Source organism: Euprymna scolopes, chromosome 7 (genome assembly GCF_053919585.1).
Source record: "Euprymna scolopes isolate OS-2025 chromosome 7, ASM5391958v1, whole genome shotgun sequence".
In the NCBI taxonomy this organism is placed as follows: Eukaryota; Metazoa; Mollusca; class Cephalopoda; order Sepiida; family Sepiolidae; genus Euprymna; species Euprymna scolopes.
Genome location: NC_136488.1, coordinates 173,115,552 through 173,128,690, shown reverse-complemented (window position 1 = coordinate 173,128,690; position 13,139 = coordinate 173,115,552). Strand labels below are relative to the sequence as shown.

Sequence of the window (13,139 nt, the reverse complement as noted above, 5' to 3'; positions counted from 1 at the left end):
TGATACATTTTTATACAATCTTTCTGTCTAAAAAATAATTTTTAAACCTCTATAAATGATTCATGTCTGTAAAATCATATTTTGCTAAATTTTTATATAAACTTACTGTAAAAAAAGAACAAACAAATAATTCTAAAAACAATCTATAAATATTTCATGTTTTTATCATATTTATTATTTTATTTTTAGTTATGAATCACTCATTGAAAAAAATTATATTATTAATATAATTTTTGGTACCAAAATATAATTTTAATGTATTAATATTATTAATACATTAAAATTATATTTTTGTACATTTTTTATGCAACAAATGTTTTGATTTTCATATACTTTTGTGTTATTTATTTTATTTGATATTTTTTGCGTTATTGTAAACACTGGTTTCGATTTGAAGTTCACATAATAGCCGCTAGATGGCATTTCTCTTTCAAAGAACATGGGTTGATAACACATCTCCGTTGCTGATATGTCACTGTCCTGCAGAAGTGCCACAAATTTTATTGGTCAGTGTTCTGTTGTAGTTAAAGCAAGCATTTACCTTTACACACACACACACACACACGCATATATATATATATATATATATATATATATATATATATATATATATATATATAGCTCATTCTATGTACAACCGACAAGGGGTTAAACCATGTCTGACACAGATATTTTATATTTTTCAAATTTGCTGCACTTATAGATCTCCATGAAAGAAATTGAATGGCACCTGTTAGACATCTCAAGGTCAAGGGGTTTCTGAGATATGATCATGACCTTTTTACAAAAATGTGAATTTTTATGGGGCGGTGACCAACTGTTTTTTTTTTTTTTTTTAAATAAAAAATAATATTTCTATTATTTTTTAAACAACTTTAATAGTTTATTTTGGAAGTATATTCCATACAGAAAATAAACAACCGACTTTAAAAAGAGAAATTACGAGTTTTTTTTTTATTTTTTATTCGCATTTTTTTGTTAGGGGTGTCAAATATTCCTCCAAATTTCTGATACACCTAGTGTAACAGGTGCCATTCAATTCCTTTCATGGAGATCTATAAGTGTAGCAAATTTGAAAAAAAAAAAAAAATCCGTGTCAGACATGGTTTGTGCCCCCTCCCCCCCAAATTGTCGATTTGACATGGAATGAGCCACATACACACACACACACACACACACACATATATATATATATATATATATATATATATATATATATATATATATATTAGAGACAATTTTATAAATTTATTGGTCTTCGTTTATATGCAAACTGAGAATGCTGACTGATTTCTGCATCAAAAACAAAATGAAAGAAAGATAAAAAGAACTCATAAAAGCGGGTAAATTCACATAATACTTACCTTTTGTTTGCCAAATTGATTTCAATAAAGGAACGATTATAACATGTATTAATTAAAACGAGACGAGTTTGACGGGTGGAAAACTATATTTAACATGGCGACCAGAAAAAGCTGGTTCGCAGAAAATTAAAGCTAAACTAATTTTAATGTCGTATTATGAAATCGTCGATCTCTTTGTTGAATATTACGCATAAAATTATTATTTTATTTATCGCATTATTTTAATAGTTTAATAAGGGCAAAAGAAAATATGACAGAGCCGATAATTGAAAGGGTATGTTGATTAATTTTCTGCCGACTTGCTTTTGCGGTCGCCATCTTAAATGTTGACTTTCACCTAAGCAATCTCGTTGTAATTAACATATCTTATGATCGTTTATTTGTTAAAAGCAGATTGCCAAACAGAACGTAAGTATTACCTGAAATTTATTTGGCAGATTAATTCATTGTACACTTCTGTTATATAGACCGAAAAATCGAACAATGCAATGCGTCGAATGCGATGATTGAATGAAAATCGTCACGTGCATTAAAGTTCTGACTCGTTTCTTTTCATTTAATATTTACGCTTATATTGAAAATAAATGTAATAGATAATTTTGCGTTTTCCGAATTGTTTCTTTTTAACGACTTGTGGTTAGAAGCAAGAAAGACAAGTCTTACCGTGAGTGCTCAGCGAGTGAGTTCAGGCGAAGAAAAGGAAGAACAAACATGGCGGCCAGCATTTTTATTTCCAGAGCTTCTTGGCAACATGGAGTTGCAAATAGGCAGATTTATGCTTCTATTTATGTACTTTATTTAAATTATCTATTATATTTATATATGTAAATAAAATAGATAAATGTCATATCGTCGGAGGGTTAAATATATATATATATATATATATATATATATATATATATATATATATATGTATATGTGCACGTGTGTGTATATATATATATATATACGCACGTCGCACGTGTGTCTTCTAGTGGTTAGCTTGTATGAGAGTGTATATACGTGAGTATATATGCGTCACAGTCATCTATCTGCTGTGTGTATATACGTGTGATAGTCTAGCTTTGTGATGGTCTTATCTAGATTTCGTTCTATGTACATTAAAATACAGTTTATGGCCGAGCAAAAAAATATATAAATACTTTTACAACACAAAAGGCAAATAACACTAATTTTGGGTTTCAACATCTGACCAATTGCGAACGTATCTGATCCATCTTTGGTCCTCTTTCGACAGATCCTTGGAAAAGCTGCAAATGAAGATTTGTACAAAGTTTTTGTGTGTATTTACAGCAGCTTTATTCCGGGTGTTCCCTCCATTGGAAAGCTGCAACGCTGGTCCTAAATTCTTATCATCGCCATTTCTGACCCTGTCTACTTGGAACCATCACAGTCTGAAAACCGTCTCTGTTCCTCTCTCAACTTCAACTGACTGAAGTAATTTCCATGCATCTCAAAAAGACCATCTCCCATTCTAAATGACATTATTAGTATACGTTACTAAGATAATCACCTGATGTTTTTACATGTCATTATTCTAAGTTGTCAACTAAATTATTATAACATTTTTTAAGTTACATTCTTAAATTAATGTAAATAAATATTTATTCTAAATATTTTGATTATTCTAAAACATATTGTAGCTGACAAATCTTTTGTAGTACTTACCAACAAAACAAACGCCCATGTGTTTGTGCCTTGTGTAAGCATGCGCGACAACAAAACTTGGGTTTTTATAAGCGGAAGTCTCAAGGTTGTCAGGAATTTACGTGCGCATGCACAAGAGGAGGGATTGAGAGAATGATATAAAAGGCAGGTCGAGTGAGAAGGTTGTTGTTGTCATTGGACGTTACAGTGACGTGTGCATTAGCAGTTGATTAAGAAGTTATTTTTTTGTGTCAAGTCGTACACCTCTGTGAAGGTGAAGGTCATATAAGTCGTGCACCTTGGTGAAGGTGAAGGTCATATCTTTTTGGCTTGAACAATCATAATAACCCTTGACTAGCGCACTTTCCTTGTTTTCCTGCTAATATCTAATGCACGCACACATTTATATTTTTGCTGAGTACAGTTATAGCAAAGGATGCTATTTGAAATTGTCTAGCAAACTACCCCAGCATGTGCATTGTGCCACTCGTTTCTGATAAAATGTCTTTCAAGCAGTAATCCGGAGGACAGCTGTCAGTCTCTGGTAATATTTCCTCAACAGTTTAATCCATAATGTGTAAACGACACATAATAGATTAAATAAAGGGGGTTTCAGTATAACTTTCTATTCGACAGTATAAAAGTTTCCAAATTCCTTTCAAATTTTCCTTAACTTAGTTTTCAGAAGTATAACTTCCTAATTAATAGTTTAAATGTTTTAAATGCGTTTTAATTTTTCCTCAACTTAGTTTTCAGAAGTATAACTTCCTATTTGATAGTTTAAATGTTTCATCAACGATTAATCAAATGTAATTGGCAGCAACAAACATAATAGATTTTGAAGGGTTTTACATTCATTAGTTTTGAAAAAAATGTACATAAATAAATATGTAATTCATTATTGAAAGACAATATATTTCTAAATTTGTACTAAAAGAAAAACTATTAGAAAAACAATAATAAAATGATAAAACAACAATATTCATTTGCAATATTGAAAATAAAACTGTATTTTAAATATATAAGTAAAATAAATAAACAAGTCTCTAACATGAAATAAGTTGGCATAACCAAAATTATTGTATTTATTTTCAATATATAAGTAAATAAATCTAAATATTTCATAAAAAGAAACAAGTCAGAAGTTTTATGCGTGTTGAAGATTTTCATTGAATCACCACCTTGTTCGACTTTTTCATCTTCATAACAGAAGACTAAAATAAGTTAAACTTAAAAATAGCCTACTTGAATTTAATTGCTTTTGGGGACCATTTTTACTATAGGGATGCGTCCAATCCATTATGTTCCCGTTTGGTTTTGATATAGATATGAGTCAACATTCCATGTTTGCATATGAATGAAAAATGGTAATATTATAGAATTCTTTCCAATCGTAATTTTTTTTTTTAAAGTTTGTTGAGGTTTTTTTTTTTTTTTGCAAGTCTCCCCAAAACGATTTTGATATTGAAAACGTCGCAAATCCATTTTTAGTTATTAATCTACACTTGTTGGAATTTTTTGTACCAATAATGGTGCACCCCCCCCCCTGTTTACATTTATTATTGTCGATGAATGGTTGTCATCGGTAGATAATATTACAGAGTTGTTGGGTGATCGTTCCTTACGTGAGGACGTGGACTGTTCGCTTGTAGAAGCGGATGCTGTTAATGTTGTAGTGTTCTCGTCCCAGGTTCGATTCATTCTTTCGAGGTTGGCAGATGGTGTGGAGTGTGATTCCTTGTGCAACCCTGAGATATTTGAAACCCCTAGGGAGATGCTTGGCGAGTTACCAGCTACTAAACCCGAATGTCCAGACTCTGAAAACTGTTTGCTGAGTGCTGGCAAGTTTGGCTTGGAAGATGTTGCATCACAGTCTGAAAGCAGTGTTGCAAGTGCCACTTCAGAGGATCTGCGTAGTCAGGCGCTGAAGTTTGATTTTTCTGGCGGGCAGTTTGCCTGTAGTATTTTAAAAGTATTGGGAGTGAGATTCCCAGGTATCATGAATGATACCACTCGTGTCCACGACTTGTTAAGTGTGGGAATGAATATTATGAAATTTATGGAGGGATTTCCATGGGATGTTGGAATTGTTTTGCCCTCTAACCATGTGAGTTCGAAAACTCGCATAAGTGGTTATCTTCCACAACCTTGTCAGAATACCGAGGAACTTAATCATGACGGTGGGATATTACTCCGGTCATGTGGTTCTGACAATGGTCAGTGGTTAAAGGACAGGAGTCTATCCTGTGTGAAAGTGCAAGTTTTGTGCACTTTAAGTGCTAATGTTAGCACTGGGAGAGAAATTCTCCATCAAGGGTATAGGGCAGAAAGCACTATATCCACCTGTGAACGTGTAAAAACCAAGAGAATGGTTTTTGAAGAGTTACGTGAACTCAAGTTGGACTGGGGCGTCCAGATTCAGGTTGAGTGTAACTCGATAAAGAATCCCATGAGGGACCCTGTTGAATTTGCTGACTACATGGTGTGTAGTTCAGCTTCTCCGAGCTCCTATGAGAGTGCAGGATATGTTGTACAGAGAACACTTGCAGAACCCTCATTCTGTGAAGTGGCTCCTTTAAGTAGAACGGTTCCTGCTTGGGAGTCACATGCAGGTGTTATTGTTTTTGAATATTTTGTAAAGATCTGCCTTGATGTAGCCTACTGCAGTATTGCAAGAGCTATCGAAGTCAAGCTTGATTTGTCCAGAGGTGTTTCTGAGGCGCTCAGAACCATCTTATACTTAGTTAGAAATGATTTTTCTAATGCTGAGATGTTTGTTTCAGTGCTGAACACAACAAGATTGGATCTCTCCTTGATAGGAGTCTTCCATAAATATTACATCTCCAGCTACCTAGGTGTTTCTGACACCTATACTCAACTTTGTTTGTTTAGCTATATGTATATAGCTATGCAGGCGTTTAAAACTGCAATTGCCTTGCATAATTTGTGCAAAATTTGGGTTGCAGTTTTATTTTATTTCACCGAGTTGAAGAACTCGTCCAAGCATAGGGTTGATTGGATCCGCCCCTCTTGTAGCACCGGTGTTGATCTCACTGGGCTCTTGTGGTTACGAGGGAGCTGAGATATTTTGGTGTACGCCAGAGATAATAGAAGGATGAGGAGGTTGGATGGTAAGTGAACTTCTCAAGCCTTTATACTTTAGGTGCTAAAGGTTGATTACCTGGCAGAATATTCTCTGTTCAAACTTCTGTTGCAACCTAGCATCGTACTATTAGTTTAAAAATTTTTGAATTTGGTTATGTACTCCTCTGTTCTAACCTAAAACATGAATGTTTTCATGTGAAATTTTGTAGAATAAGCCTATTTGAATTTTTCTGCTTTTTTGTTCGAATGTGTTTCTGGAGAGCTCCTGACCATACATTGTGTAGTATATGTATATATAAAATAAAATAAAAATTTGTATTGTAAATTTTACAGGTGTCATCAAACTGTAGGTTGACTGCCATTTCCTGTTGGGGGAGAATGTTGGAATTTTTTTGTACCAATAATGGTGCACCTCCCCTGTTTACATTTATTATTGTTTATCTGGTTCTTATATATGATTTTTTGCATTTTGTATCCATCATGAGTTTTAGTTTCGTATATTTTGGATTTGTACGAAACTCCCTTCAATTTGGAGAAAAGAGAAATGCTAGCTCTGTAATGACGTCACGAGCTCAGCGCGTATTTCGTCCTCTTTTGAAATTCTGCTGTCGAGGAGAGAGAACGTGTTCTTTGCCCGGCGCTGAAGATGGAATTTTGAAGAGCCCTCCTTGAAAGAAGTAAACCCGGCAAGAAATTTATACCCGGCTGTGACGAGACAGGCTTCTGGAAAATAACTACGTGACTGCGGTCCTGCACGTATTTATTTTATTATTATTTTACAAGGAGTGGAATTTAAAGAAAATGCCTTTTACGTGACAAGGTATTATGGAATTTCCTATCCGGACAAGCGACGATGTCTTGGTCCTGTAATACGTGTGTCTACGGTTTTCATGCAAGGAAGGAAAATTCTCAAAGAACTTTAAACAAAAAAAAAGAAAAAGGCCACTTGCCTGACAGGCTTTCAATTGTGAGTACGCTCCTGAAATTAACTTCATATGCTAGTGTGAATGGGAGATACTACTATTTTGTATATTCTTGTTGTATTCGTAATGGATACGCACAACTTCTTTATAAGAACCAGCAGTGTTGTTATTTTTTCTTTACATGTTACTTTTTCATTATAAGTTACATTGGCGTTTTAAGTTTAATGCCCGCAAAGGGAAAAATTTGCAACTTATTGTAAATAAAGTTTCTTCTTCGTTTTAAAGCAAGACATTTATATTTTATTCTTTACCCCCCCTCTTTTGTTTCATGCTTTTTTTCAGCTTAGTTACTTTAGCGTCGAATTTATCTGGAAGCAAGATAAATTCCGACACACTAACCAAAACTCTAACAGCCTAACATACACCCCCAAAAAAGCAAAGGAAGCGGTTTTCAGGCGGTATTGGTCTACTTAAAATATACTCCTACTCCATGTGCAATACTTAAAACAGCACAGGCATCCATAACTAAATAAGTTTTAGTGTTTATAGATGCTATAATTTTCTTATAACTTTCTTATTAAAGTGACTTTCACTTTATTTGTATATCTCCTCTCACATGATCTTGCCGTTTGCTTTTTCTTTATTTTCTTTTTTATATTAACATGCATTTCTAGCCACTTGCCGCATTTGTCATTGCAAAATTCAGTTGAATAAAACCTTGGAAAAATGTTTTTCTGCTTGCGTCTTCATTACATTACAATTTATTCAACTGAATTTTTTTTTTTCAACCTAATTTTATCTTTTTGATAAGAGTATTCGACTGGAGAGATTCGGCATATTTTCTGCAGACCCACAGGCTAGCAAACTTTTAAAACTATGATACCGAAACTTTACTTACTATTTGTCTATCATTGAGCATTTAAATCCAGACAAACTTGAAGTCCTTTAACAAAATTTCTGCTACAGTTGCTGACGTTATCAAGGGTTGTTCTGAGTTCGAACATGCCACCGAACTACTAAAATATGTTTATTACAAGCCTCCCAACGTTATCCACACAAGACATCTACTTTCAACACGTCTACAACGGAATAATGGGTCCTTAGATTAGTACCTACAGGCTTTGAATCATCTTGCCACTGACTGTGGCTTCAAATATATTACCGTTGCTATCCACAGGGATGACTGTCCACAATGCCTTTATAAGTAGCCTACGGTCTCTAGTAATATGCACCAGAATTCTCGAAAATAATATATTGGATCTCAAGGAGATTACTCAATGTGCTAGGTCGTTAGTGCAAGCTCATTTCTGAGTGGAGTTATATGTCTTTCAAACTGAACCTGCTGCCTCTGCAACTCCAACTGAAAATGATTTTACCAATGCTGTAACTGGTGCTATGACTAAAAACGTACTCCTTGACTCTGCTGATTCTCGTATGAAGTTTGATTCTGTACTGTCTACTGCCTATCTTACTCATTACCGATGCTACAATTGTGGAGGGAAACGTTACCTTCTACTCGCAAATGAACTCTGTAACTTCTATGGCATCATCTGCTCTTTCCCTCAAACTATCTGAATATTGCACTGAGAATATTACATTCAACGATTTCGAGTGTAAAGACATTGACTTCATGATACTCCTTAATTCATGCACGTATTATACTCGGAATACCTTTTTTTAAAAATGCACCAGAGTAATACTATTTCTTTTGATGGGTTACATGATATTCTAAAAATCTGCACTGTTACTAAAGTCAATTGTGCTTCCATTAAATTATTCAGAAATTTGACCTCTAATTGCAAACCCATTCCTACTAAGTCCCACTATTACTGTGCTGAGGATGCTATGTTCATTGAAAAAGAAATTCTTAAATTAATTGAGAATTGTATAATTGAACCAAGGTATTCTCCATGGCGCGCTCAAGTTGTAACTTTTCACCTAATGAAAATAAACAATTGGCAGCCAATTTTTACCAGATTATTAACCGTTTCACTTTGCTTAATGCATACCCCTTGCCACGAATCCAAAATCTTATAAACCAAATAACCCAGTATCATATCTTCGATATAACTGACTTGTCTAAAGCAGACTATCAGATTGAAATTTGCCCCTCAGATCGCCCCTATATGGCCTTTCAAGTTCGAAATCGTTTATACCAATTTTAACAAATACCCATGAGTGTCACAAATGGGGTTTCTGCATTTCAACGTTTCATGAATTCTTTTATTTCTGATATTGTCTGGAACCTTTTTTATTTGTGGTAAGACTCGGGGAGCACAACGTAAATTTGGAGCGTTTCTTAAAGGCTGCCTCTGCATACAACCTCGAAAGAAACTTGGAAAAGTCACAGTTTTTACTTTATTGTATTAACATACTTGGATATAAAATTTGTAATGAACTCTTCAACCCGATCCTGAGAATTTGAGACCTCTTTTGTAAATGCCTCCCTCTTCCGACTCAAAATTGTTAAAAATGGGTCTTGGTATGTTTGCCTACTATGCAAAATAGATACCTTATTACTCATATCAAATTCGTCCACTAGTTGAAAATAAACAATTCCCGACGTCTTTCATGGTTGTAAATTCATTTGAAGAGTTGAAGAAAGACATTGCCGAGTCTTCTGTAAAGGTTATCGATGATGGATTGTCATTTTTTATTGAAACTGATGCCTCAGAAAAAGCTATCGAAGGCACTCTCTTACAAGCTGGGAGACCTGTAGTGTTCTTTTTCTGGTCATTAAACCCCTCCGAAACGCGACTTTATATAGTTGTAAAAGAAGCGTATGCCATAGTAGTATGTGTCCATAAATGGAGACCTCATTACTGGGAAACATTTCACTATTATTACAGATCAGCGAACCATATCTTTTATGTTTAAACCTGCTAATCATGGAAAAATTAAAAACGATAAAATTATATGGCGGAAAATGGAACTTCTTCTTTTTTCATATGATATGAAACATCGACCTATGAATTAAAATGTTGTTGCTGATACGTTATTGCAAACATGTGGTACTGCTATTTTTTCCTTGAGGGAATTAAAATTAATAATTAATTCATAATTCTTTAATACATGCTGGAGTACAACGCTTTTGGCATTTTATAAGATCACAAAATATGCCACATACAACCAATGAAGTCTGGTGCATGACTTCTGAATGTCCTATTTGTGCCAAATTAAACCCCCAATTCCCATAATCATATTCTTATCCGCTCTACTGCCCCATTTCAACATCTTTCTGTTGATTACAAACAACCTTTTCTGTATCTTCATCAGGTTGCCATTACATACTTACTGTTGTCAACAAATATAATCGATTTCCTTTTGCTTTCCCTCATCGTGATTGCTCTTCTCGAACTATAATACAGTGCCTGATGACTATTTTCTCTATCTTTGGACTTCCCTCATTTATCCATTCCGATCGGGGAACTTCATTTATGTCAAGAGAATTCAAGCAATTTCTGCTATGACTTGGGATCAGATCCAGTAACACTATTGCTTATGCCCCAAGAGATAACAGCCAATGTGAGCACGAAAATGGAATTATATGAAACACTATCTTTTTAGCTTTGGAATCTCAATGATTACCCATTAACGCTGGGCAGGACGTTCTACAGGATGTTTAACATGCTAGTCGCTTTCTACTATGCACAACCACTAATGCCACCCCTCACAAACGCATGTTCAATTTTGAAAGGCCCTCTTCCACTGGCACTACATTCATTACCTGTTTGGCTCTAGCAACCGGGAAAAGTGTTATTAAACGTGAGATATGCAAATGCGGCAAAATAGAAAGTGTATAAAAAGATGAACGACAAGGATTTCAGAGGGTGGAATTTCTGTGCAGACGACTGGATAAGGTTTTTGGTGTTGTTGAGATACGGAGAGAACACCTCAAACTATTTTGGGCAATTACTGTTGAGCATACTGGTATAGCAATAAAAAGAGGGAATAACTCTAAACAAAAACAGTAAGAGTTATTGCCCCTTAGAAAGTTCTACAAAACGGGAAGTGCTTAAAAATATAGTGAACTGGTTTACTTATTTGCATATTCAATAATCCTGACATCCCATTCTCCAAACACAACAAAATCTGGCGACGAGGTGAAATTCAATTAAATACCAGATCTCAAATACAAAAAACGGACATAGTAAAAAAAATCTTTGGAGAAATTGTTTTTGCACAAACACAATGCACAATGAAACACTTCTCTTTGGAGAACTTGTTGTTCCATTCAAACTCAAAGAACAGAGTTCTCAAGCAATACCACCATGGACATCGGCAAATTAATCGAATGAAAGCCTTGGTTTGTGGCTCTGTGTATTGGCCAAACATAGACAGGCAATTAGAATAACTTGTAAAAAGTTATGCCAAATGTCAATTGGTTGCAAAGTTTCCTAGGAAAACAACATTGCATGCATGGCCTACGCCAGAAATGTCTTTGTCAAGACTAAGCATGGATTTTTCAGGATCAATTAATGGAGAACAGTACTTAATATTGGTTGATGCTTATAGTAAATGGCTAGAAGTCTTCTAGATGAACCATACTACCTCAAATGAAACTGTAAAAAAAACTACAAGACATTTTCAGCAGGTTGGGTGTTTCTGAAATCTTAGTTTCTGATAAGGATACTGCATTTACCTCAGCAGAATTTTCTGATTCTGGTAAATCCCAAACTGATGAAAGTATTCTAAAAAAAATATAATCCGTTGATACGTGACTCCCAATGATAACAAAAAAATAAAATTTCTTATCTATTATACAAAATTGCAGAAAACTAACCTCGTAATCAAACACAACATTTTGCAGACAAATAATTTGTAAAACCAATGTAGTTTATCAATTTAACTACCATTAAGAGAATGTATCTCTAATAATACTAACTGCATAGGCTATACTACAAACACATTATCGCGAAGATTAACTCTCCGCCTCTCTGACTCTAGTTCGATATTGCAACATTTGGGAAAACATGGCTGCCATCATTCGGAATTCTGAAAGATCATCATGGAAAACACTATGGTTTTGCAAGGCGAGAAAAATGATAATAGACTTAAAATACTCGAAGCATTGTATATTAAAACAACAAAAAAACCCGCAGATCAATAATATCAATTACGAATATAGTCGAAATACTTTAAAATGCTTAGGATAGCAGATTTAAATATGTACATTTGTAAATATGCAATAAATTAATATACTCTATATATAATTATTAAAAAAAAAAAAAATCCGCCCAGCTAATTCATAATAAGCCACCACGTAACTATGATAAATATATATATATATATATATATATATATATATATATATATATATATATATATATATATATATGAGGAAAAGAAAAAAACATAATTTCTACAACATGACTGAGGATGATAGAGGTATCTCTGTCAAAAGCGCTCACTATGGATCCAACTTATACAATTTTGAAAAAAAAACACAAAGAAAACTATTCAGAGATAGAAGATGAAAAGGAAGATAATAAAACAGAATTCCGTGCTCTTCAATAACATTTGTTTGAATGTGTGTGTGTGTGTGTGTTTATTTTTTTTTTCATTTTCTTTCTTTGAAAATTGTAATGCTGGGTATGGGGCAGCCAACTCTGCTTTTTTTTTTACGCAGTGGTCACCACTTATCAAGGCCCGGAAGCCACTCAGGGATAACGGTTATTGAAAGTACATTACATTAGTGTGGAGATTTGATGAAGTGTCTACTTAAGGGGCGGCTCATCAGGAACTTGTTAACGTTGGACTTGAACACATCCAAGTTGCAGTCAGGTGGGAAGCAGGCAGATGGAACAGAGTTCCACAGGCGTGCAGTTCTAAGAAAGAAGCTTTGTCCATGGAATCCACGTTTTGATTTAGGCACAGATAAAGAGTGGCGGAAATTTTTCACAGTGGATTCAGCTAGACGGGTGTTTGTATGAAAGATTGGCGAGGGGGGACCAGAGATTGGAGTTCAGACGAGCACCTGCCATGGAAATAACGATAAAACAAGGATAGGCTCGCAACGTCTCTTCTGTGGGAGAGAGGTTGCAGGGTAGAGAAAAGGGTATCCCCCACTAAGCCACAAAGTCTATTTTGTACCCTGTCA

The 13,139-nt window shown here is 34.5% G+C and overlaps 2 protein-coding genes across 2 annotated transcripts in view; one reads left to right on the top strand and one right to left on the bottom strand.

Annotated features, from left to right (window-relative positions):
• LOC145280159 (uncharacterized) overlaps positions 1-1,597 on the bottom strand; it is a 28,313-nt gene extending 26,716 nt beyond the window's left edge. The window contains exon 1 of the mRNA XM_080131927.1: positions 1,365-1,597. The gene's annotated coding sequence lies outside the window, so the exon portion shown is untranslated. The remainder of the gene's footprint in view (positions 1-1,364) is intronic.
• Positions 1,598-1,676: 79 nt separating this feature from the next.
• Positions 1,677-13,139, top strand: part of LOC145280158 (uncharacterized) — a 30,248-nt gene continuing 18,785 nt past the window's right edge. The window contains exon 1 of the mRNA XM_080131926.1: positions 1,677-1,772. The gene's annotated coding sequence lies outside the window, so the exon portion shown is untranslated. The remainder of the gene's footprint in view (positions 1,773-13,139) is intronic.